The following is a 10,226-nucleotide window of genomic DNA, read 5'->3' as shown; positions in this document are numbered from 1 at the left end:
CGTAAATGATTCATTTTGAGTCAGTTTTGTAGAGGTTTGTGCTAGGAGTCCAGCTTCATTCATTCTGCATGGTTGATATCCAAGTGTTCTAGCACTATTTATTGACAACTGTTCCCCCCTCCCACTGAAATGCATCTACAGCCTTGTTCACAATCAATTGTTAGCTCGGGCTCCCTAGCGGACCCGCTGTGACCCTTGCTCTGGTGGCCGGATGTTGCTGCTGCCTCTTTGGGCCTCAGTGGGACTCAGATAGCTAGTGTCCAGATGGAATATAGTGAAAAATCCAAAAGGACAAAATTATAAAACCTGCCAATACCTCTCCGAATTGGAAAAGAGCCAGTTGCTTGCTGTAGTAGAAAATTCTGAATATGTGCTGGAAGGTAAGAAAAGTGATGCGATATAGGAAATACTGCCCTCAAGCAACACACCCGGCCAGTACTTGCCAAGCATGCAACTCTTAGCTGAATGCAAGGAGCGTGCCATGGCGGTTTTCCACACAGCTGTAGTGCTGGAGAACTTCAAGCCCGGCACCAAAACAATTACAGGCTGTGAAAGGAAAGAGAAAGTGAAGCCCAGTGTCAGCCCACTTCTGAGTACCCACATCCTGGGGAAGGAGAAGATTGCCAACACGATGCCCTTGAGCAGCTCTACTTCCTGCAGCATCAGTGATGGGGGGAGGAAGAGGCCGAATACCGCCCCACGCTGCATCCCAGAATCATTTGCTGCTGCTTATAGAGAACTGTTCAATGACGAGAAAGAGTTCGTTGCTTCCCAGTATGTGAGGGGACTGCTCCACCTGTTATTCAGCTGTCAGAATAACTTCCAATAAAAACTACAGGAGCAAAATCTCCCAGGAAGGTGCTTTTAAAAAGACGCATGAGGAAGAACCCCATCAACCAATTTCCATCTTACAACTGATACAAATGAATGAGGTGCAGGTGGCCAAAATACAGCAGGTAGAGCCAGAGTGTGAGATGGCAGAGGAGGAACACAGGATAGAAAATAGAAGTTCTCAATAAAAAGATACATTGGGAAAGGAAACGATGAACTTTTACAGGGGAATGATAGCCTGTTTCCTCATTTAACCAGCCCTTTCCCAATTCACTCTAAGACTTTGGAGGTGCCTCTTTTGTAAGTAACCTGTTGGCAAAGAAACTCTGGAACATGAACTAGCAGTCAGTAACCTGGAACAGAGCTAGAGCCAGGCAAATTAGAGTGGTGTAGTCTCTTATTTAAGAATACATTCACGGAAACACCTGCACCCTATGTACCCCTTAAATGGTAAAGAAGCTCTTAGAGTCTTCTGAAAATTATCACCGAGCATTATTATTCTGAAAGTAATGTTTCTTAATTAGAATTCATACAGGAACCACGAGTGAGTATTTTTGTATTTTCTTTAATCAAATGCAAGTGTTACTATAAAAAAATCAATTGACAAGAATTATATGGGTTTATTTGTGGACTCTCAGTTGTATTCCATATATTTATTTTTCTACTCATTTGCCATTACCACAGTTTTGATTCTGCAGTTTTGTAATATATTTTAAAACTGGAAAGTGTGAGTTCTCCTTCTATTTTTCAGTATTTTCTTTTTTTTTTTGGCTACTAGGTGGACAATTCCATATGAATTTGAGAATATGCTTTCCCACTTCTGAAAAGACAGGCACTTTTTAAAATAGAGAGTACATTGACTATATAGATCACTTTGTGGAGTGTTGCCATCTTAAAAATTGAATTTTTTAATCCATGAACACTGGGTGCATTTTCATTTGTTAGGCTGTTCTTTAACTCTTAGAAATATTTTGTACTTTTCAGCATTCAATTATTTCACCTCTTTGATTAAAATTATTCCATAGTTAGAGAGTACTTTTTATTCTGTGGAATTGTTTTCTTAATTTTTGCTTCAGGTTGATTATTGCTGGTATACAGAAACATCATGGATCTTTGTGTGCTAATTTTGTGTCCTCCAATTCTACTGAATTGTTCATTAGCTCTGATAAATTTTTATGGATTATTTGAGTTTTTCTAAAGGCAGTATCATGCCATATGTAAATAGCAAGAATTTTACTTTTTCTTTCTCAATTTGAATGGGTTTTATTATTTTCCCTGCCTAATTTCCCTGATTATGTCTTCTAGTGCACTGTTGAATAAAGTGGAGAAAAATGAGCGTCCTTCTCTTTTCGCAATCTTAGGTGGTGTGGAGAAAGTTTAGCCTTTACCCATTGACTTGTTAATTTTTTTTAATAAATGCTCTTTTTCCTATTTCTAGTTTGTTGACTGCTTTCATCAAAAATGGTTTTTTTGTATACCATGGAGTACTACTCAGCGATAAGAAACAATGGTGATATAGAACCTCTTGTATTTTCCTGAATAGAGTTGGAACCCATTCTACTAAGTGAAGTATCCCAAGAATGGAAAAATAAGCACCACATGTACTCACCAGCAAATTGGTTTCACTGATCATCACCTAAGAGCACATTAAGGAATAACATTGATCGGGTGTCGAGCAGATGTGGGTAGGAAGGGGATGGGTGTATACTTACCTATTGAGTGCGATGCTCACTGTCTAGGGGATAGACACGTTTGAAGCTCTGACTCGGGGGGAGGGGCGGGCAAGGGCAATATATGTAACCTAAACTTTTCTACCCCCCACAATATGCAGAAATAATAATAATCATAAATGTGTATGTATACACACACATGCACATACACACACCTCTTCATATAACAGAATGGATTCAAAGTAGATTGGCCAGGTGTCAATAGAAAAAAAAAGTTTGTTTTTTTCTTAATTTTTAGAGAGAAGTTCTCACTATGTTGCCCCGGCTAAAGTGCAGTGGCTTCACAGGCACAACGTAGAGAGCACAGCAGCCTTCAACTCCTCTAGACCCAAATAATCCTCCTTCCTCAGCCACCTCAGTAGCAGGGACTACAGGTATGTGCAACCACACTGGCTAAGAGATTTTGTTGTTATTTAAATGCTTTTTCTGCATTTGCTGATTTGCTGTGTGTGTTTTCCCCCTCAATTCTATTATTAAATTAATTGATTTTCTTATATTGAATTAATCTTGCATTCCTGAAATAATTCCACTTGCTTTTGGTATATTATCTTTTAAATATACTGTTTGATTCAATTAGCTAGTATTTTGTTCAGGCTCTTTTGCATCTATGACCATAAGGAATATTGATCTCTAATTTTCTTTTGGTGTCTTTATCTGTATTTCAGATCAGGGTAATTCTGGCTCCACAGAATATATTTGGAAGTGACCTTACCTCTTCCATTTTTTGTAAGAGTCTGAGGAGGATTTTTTAAAAATCTGAAATGTTTGGTAGACTTAACCAGGAAAGCCATCTGGTACTGAGTTTTTCTTTGTTGGGAGTTGCTTTAATATGTTTGATTGATTTTATTTTCTGATTCAGCCTCTTTATATTTTATAGATTTGTTCCTATTTTCTGTTTCCTCATCAGTCACTTTCAGTAATGTATGTGTTTGTAGAAGTGTGTTCATTTCATTCAGGTTATCTCTTTGTGCAACGGCTGATAACATTCTTCTATAATCCATTTTATTTCTGTATTTTATTACAGAATATTTATTTATTCTGTATTTTATTAGTGTCTCCACTTTCATTTATGATTGTAAATATTCATATCTTCTCTTCTATTTCCTTGGTCAGTGTACCTACATATATATCAATTTTGTTAATCCTATCGGAGAAGTAACTTTTAGTTTTGTTCATTTTCTTTTTTTTTTTTTTTGTTCATTTTCTCTAATGTTTTTCTCCTCTCTATTTTATTTGTCTTCACTGTAATATTTATTAGTCCTTTGTTCTATTAGGCTTGAGTTTCATTTGCCTTTATTTTTCTAAGTCCTTCTATTGTAACATAGGGTTATTCGAGACATTTCTTCTTGTTTCATATAGGCATTCACTGCTTTAACCATCCCTCTAAGCACTGCATTCACTGAATCTATGTTCTGTTATATTGTGTTTTCATTTTTATGTCCCTCTCAGTATTTTCCAATTTCTTTTGTATTATCTTCTTTGTTTCATTGATTGCTTATGACTGTGCTGTTTAATTTCCTATTTACGAAGTTTGCATTTTTCCTTCTATTTTTGATGTCTGGCTTCATTCTATTGTGATCAGAGAAGATACTTTTTATAACTTTGGTTATAAAAAGTTTTACATTTATTTTCACTTGTTTTCTGCTCTACTATGTGGTCTAACCTGGAGAATTTTCCAACAGGGCTTGATAGAAATGTGCCTTATGCTCTGTGGAGGAATTTCATTATGTCTGCTCTATTTGGCTGGTTTATAGCATTTTTCAAATATTCCTTTCCTTACTGATCTTCTGTCCAGATCATCTATCCATTAAAGAAAATGGAGTATTAAAATTTCCAACCTGTATTGTAGAATGATTTCTCCTCTCTATTTTGACAATACTTGTCTCATATATTTTGGCGTTCTGTTGGTGCATAAAAGTTTGTAATTGTATCTTTTTGATGAATCAATTGTTTTTTCAATAAATAATGGCCTGTAACTTTTATAAAAGGTTTTGGCTTAGAGTTTATTTTGTCTGATAATAACATAGACACCTAATGTTGTATGGAATATGTTTTTCAATCCTTTCACTTTCAACATATATACATATATATCTTTGAATATAAAATATAGCTTTTGTAGATAACACATACTTGGATCATTTTGTTGCTTGTTGTTTAAAATGTATTCCTCCAGTTGCTTCCTTTCATTGTAGACTTTCATACGTTTACACTTAATTAATTACTGACAAGGAAGAACTTATCTATGCTATTTTACTATTTGTTTCCTGTGTACCTCTTACATTTTTTTTTTCTTTATTCCCTCCACCAATTCCTTCTTTGCATTCAATAAAGTTTTGTAGGGTACTATTTTGATTTCCTTCTCATTGGCTTTTATTTGTATTCTGTTGAAACTTCTTAGTGGTTTATATGTGCTTGAATTTAACATTATAAATTTATTAAATCGAGATTGAGGCCACTAGCCACTGCTATTTGGCTGGCTCCCTGGCAAACCAGAGGCCTCTGCTCTGGCTCCTAGCTCCCAGTGAGTGGCGGTGGGCTCTTACTCAGGCCGGTGGCAGTGGATTCAGCAGCGCCCCATCATGGGCGGGGGGGCCAGGGATGGTGGTCCTGGCCAGGCTGCGGGGAAGTGGCACAGCTGGAGGGCTGCAAGTTCGAGTACCTAATTACCAAGCACTCGGGGACCATCAAGTGCATCTGGTGGCAGGGCTCAGTGGATGTGAGCATGGGCCACTCAAGCTTCATCTCCCAGTGCCACCTCGAGATCTTGACGACCCTGAGCAGCAGCGCTGGCCATGACTGGACAGCCCTGGACCCACCACCTGCACAGCCCAGGCCTAAAGTGGCGATTTCCTGTTGCATTGCCTTGGCCAGAACAGCGTGTTTGTGGACAGGTGTTCCAGAGGCACCGGGTGCCGCTGCTGCAGCTACCAAGCTTCATGCACCAGGTTTCCAAGCACGGACTTCAAACTAACTTTCACTTCCCTATCCGGCCAGCAGAGGAAGAAGCAAGAGGCGCCTGAGTCCCCAGCGAAGGCTGTGCAGCTGCACCTCTCGCCTCTGACCATCAACATTCCAAACACCATGGCCCACCTCATCATCCCTCTTTCCTCCCCAGCAGGAACTATCAGTGCTGCCAACTCCTGCCCATCCAGCCCCCAGGAAGTGGGGTCTTCAGGTTTCAGGATGGGCCCACTGATGCCATCTGATCTCAATTTAGTGGCTGAAAACTCGCACCCAGAAAATGAAAAGGAAGCTTCTGGTGGAGGAAGCCCAAAGGATGATTCAAAGCCACCTTATTCTTATGCACAATAGTACAAGCAATTACAATGGCTCCTGGTAAACAACTCATCCAAAATGGAATTTATATGCACATCACTAAAAATTATCCATGCTACGAGAGTCACAAGGAGTGGCAGAATTCAGTTCCCAACAATCTCTGTCTGAATTGTTATTTCATCCAAGTACCACATTCCCAGGAAGAACCAGGCAAAGGCTCATTCTGGAAGGTAGAGATCCTGCCTCTGAAAGCAAATAAACAGAGCAGGCTTTTAGGAAAAGGCAGCCTAGGAGTGTACCTTGCTTTGGAACCTCTCTGTGACCACTCTCTTCTAGGAGCCTCTCCCGTTCATGCTGGAGTAGTGTCTGCTCACTGCAGTGGCCCCAGAGCCCTGAGAGCCTGTGGAGGGAGGCCTTGCCGGCCCATCGGGAGCCTGAGCCTGGCAACTCACACCCCAGACTTGCCATCATCCAAGAAGCCTGGGTTGCCCAAAGCTCACCAGAGTCACCTCTGTCCAGCCAGCTGGTCTTGATCACCATTCAGTGGCAGCTACTACAGGTGGCTAAGCCTGCTGCCTACACTGCTGCCACCCTAGTGACCACTGCAAGGTGGTGACCTAGTGACCTTCCAGCCACCCTTCGTGCAGACAGTTCACGTCTTCCACCAGATACCAGCAGTGTCAGTCACCAGCGTGGCTGGACTGGCCCCAACGAACACCTACACTGTCTCAGGACAAGCTGTAGTCACTCAGGCAGCTGTGTTGGCCTTTGCTAGCGCCCAGCTGCAAGAGAATAGAAATCACAGGGAAGTAAAAGTAGAACCTGTTGCTGCAATTAGCCATGGCACATTAGGTGCTGCCAGCCAGATCATTCAGATGTCACAGACCACCTCTGTCCAGATGGTCACTGTAGGAGTGTTGTAGCAAGTGTTACAGTGTGTGGTTCCAAGGACAAAACAAGCCGCACACAGACAATGAAGGTTTATTTAATGGCGGGCTCAGAGGGGAGTTATCACCAAGTTCTGAGTCTGTATACTGGGTTTTTTCCACTTTTATTAGGTTGGGGTGGTCCAAGGGGTGGGGTCTCAGGAGGCTGATGCAATAGGTGAGCGTGATTACAGAAGCCAGGTAATAGGTTAGTGTTAGATTGATGAGGATCTTCATTATCAGTACAACAGACACCTCTAGGTCAACACCAGCTACCAGTAATACAAAACAGGACTCTTGTGGTACCAATCCCCACTGCGGTCCACTGCCAGGTGAACACTGTCACGAGGAGTCCTTCACACGTGCTGGAGACCCCCACATCAGCATCTGCCAGGACAGCAACCAGCCTGGGCAGCCAGAGCTGAAGCGAATCAAAACAGAAGATGGCCAGAGTGTCGTCATCACCCTGAGTGTGGACACGTCATGGGCAGCTGTGAGGAAAAGGGTGTCTAAAACTAGCGACTGGGAAAGTTTTTCTTACTTTAAAATATCAATGTTGTGTTGCCAAAAGGGGACCTTGCCTCTCACCAATACTAGGAGTGCGCTCTCTCTCAGTGGGTAAAGGGCCCTGCGTTTGGACTTCACCTCTCAGTACTGAAAATACAAAACCCAGGTGGCCTGAAAACTCCTTAATTTACAGGCAGAAGTCACACTTGAACAAAAACCACACACAACAAAACCTGGTACTTGAGACAGTGTCTCTCCTGCTGAGCAATTCCTGGGCTGCTGCCTTTGAGCGAAGCTTTTAACTACCAGTGAAAAACTATGGCCTTTCCTGGAGGACCAGGCATCTCCCTGTGAGGACGGTACAGTGTGGTCAGCGGTCAGGGGCAGGTGCCATCGGACCTCCAGGGACTTGGCCGTCTGCAGAGACCAGGCAGGACCACCCTCCCATCCGCCCCCCACCACGGCCCTCGCAGTACTCACCGCTGGTACTGGCAGGCAAGACGGTATTTTGTTGTTCACATGTGCAATTAGAATATTTCGAAGTGCACTTTTTTTTTTTTTTTTTTTTTTGAGACAGAGTCTCACTCTGTTGCCCGGGCTAGAGTGAGTGCCGTGGCGTCAGCCTAGCTCACAGCAACCTCAAACTCCTGGGCTTAAGCGATCCTACTGCCTCAGCCTCCCGAGTAGCTGGGACTACAGGCATGCACCACCATGCCCGGCTAATTTTTTGTGTATATGTATTTTAGTTGTCCATATAATTTCTATTTTTAGTAGAGACCGGGTCTCGCTCTTGCTCAGGCTGGTCTCGAACTCCAGACCTCGAGCGATCCACCCGCCTCGGCCTCCCAGAGTGCTAGGATTACAGGCGTGAGCCACCGCGCCCGGCCTTGGAAGTGCACTTTCTTTACACAATAATGAGGTCTGTGACATTTCACATCACTACATTTCTACTCTGGAAATTTTGTAAATCATACAGGACCTTTCCTGTGGATTTCATTTGGGGAAAAGAAACAAAGTAGTTTTGTGTTTTTGTATTTTCAGCCTATGGAATGATTTCTTTATCTTGTTCAGGTGGAGCTAGTTTATGACACTTGCAGATTTTCCATGTTAGAACAGTTGCTTGGTGAATTTAATCCACCTCCATTTCAGTGCGTAGGACAGAAGACTAATGCTGAGGCTGCATGTGACCGTGAGAATTCAGGGACAAGCTGGTGCTGGGAAAGAACTGCCCGGTCTCATCCGAGCTGCACTTAACTGTTCTTTTTCTTGCTGGTTTTTGTTGTTTGTTTCTTTGTGTTAACTTTGTCCCTGGAAAATTTTCCATTCTAAGTAAAACCAGTCTCCTAAGTATTGTGTATTTAAAACAACAGAGCCATTACCACTACATTTAGGGGGAAAGACACAGTCTCCTATCACAAGCATTTTCAAACAAAGATCACAGATTTCTCCATAGTGTGTTATTGCAGGTTAAGTCTCCAGCTCAAGGCATCATCTGACCAGCTGTCTTGTCAGTTTTATTGCACTTGTCCCCACTCCAGGCGGGAGCAGCCATGCCAATGGAGCGGGAGCTGAATGTTAATTCTAGAGTCTAAGCAAGCACCCTGTGATTAAGCACTGGAAACACTTAGGTTGTTTTCTGATTTGCAGTAAGAGACTTCCCTGACCTTTCAGAACTGAATTCCAAACTAAGGCTGACTTATCTCCTACGAAAATTGAAAAGGAGAGGAAAGGAAACAAGTGAGAGAATGAGAAGTTCCAACCTCCCCCCACCCCCAGCCTCAGCCCAGACTTCCTAGGAAAAAACCATTCTCCTTTCCACAGTGCTCTAGGGGTTAGGACAGAGCATCAGTGCAAATAGAAAGAGGATGTTAGCGTTATTTTGAATTTTTGGTGTCATTATCATAATGTTATTTATTTAAATGTAGTAATTTTGGTATTTAACTTTTTTAAAGAGAGGAAAAAAATACCTGTATCTTCCTGGTGGAATGAAATGGCTCAGAATGGTAAATCTAGGCAATTTTAGGAATGTTTATTAGTTACATAAAGACAAAATGTGATTTAAAAAATCTAGGTTGATTAGATACCAACTTGGCATTGGTAGCATGCAAAAGCTCTGCTTCTTACAGATCCACCTTAGCTTATTGTTGCACAAGTGACATTGTCATTCACGGTGTGCCTATTAACATGAATTTATAAATATTCATGTTTGTCTTTTAAATCATATAGGAAATGAAACAAAAGACTAGTTATAAGCCGAAAATACAATAGTATAGGCTATTCTATTTACCTTTGTAGTTTATTTCTCTGTTCATCATATTATTTTGAGTTTCTGTCTAGTGTCCTTTCATTTCTGGCCAGAGGACTCCCTTCAGCATTCCTTGTAGGGCAGGTCTACTAGCAAAGAACCTCCTAAGTTTTATCCATCTTTGAATATCTCAATAGCTTTTTTCGTTTATGAAAAAGGATAGCTTTGTTGGATATAAAATTCTATATTGATATATATTTTTTTCTTTCAGCACTTTACAAATGATATTCACTCCCTTCAGACCTTGTTTCTGATGAGAAATATTCTGTTAATATTATTGAGAATAATTTGTATAGGATGATTCTCTTCTGTCTAGCTGCTTTCAAAATTCTGACTTTCAACAATTTGATGATCATGTACGTTGGTATGAATATGTGTTTATTCTCTTGGAGTTTCTTGAACTATTTGATGCACATATTTTCTTATTTAAATTATGATATTGTCTGTAATATATTAACAGCTTTAAAAGAATTGCTTAAGTTCAAAGAAATTTGGCATTTCTAGTATTTTTGTAACTGATTTTCTAGGTAAATTATATTAAGGTAAAGAAAGTACACTCTAATCAATTTAAATCATTTGGAATTATTTAAGGCTTACTCTCCCATTCATCATATGCTCAATTTTGATAAAATATCCATGTACATTCAAAAA

At 40.9% G+C, this 10,226-nt stretch overlaps 1 pseudogene; it reads left to right on the top strand.

Moving 5' to 3' along the window:
* Window positions 1-481: 481 nt before the first annotated feature.
* On the top strand, window positions 482-8,524 carry LOC138378404 (forkhead box protein K2-like; annotated as a pseudogene).
* Window positions 8,525-10,226: the final 1,702 nt, after the last annotated feature.

The sequence above is a fragment of the Eulemur rufifrons genome, chromosome 30, assembly GCF_041146395.1.
Source record: "Eulemur rufifrons isolate Redbay chromosome 30, OSU_ERuf_1, whole genome shotgun sequence".
Classification (NCBI taxonomy): domain Eukaryota; kingdom Metazoa; phylum Chordata; class Mammalia; order Primates; family Lemuridae; genus Eulemur; species Eulemur rufifrons.
This window is presented reverse-complemented; position numbering and strand designations above follow the sequence as displayed.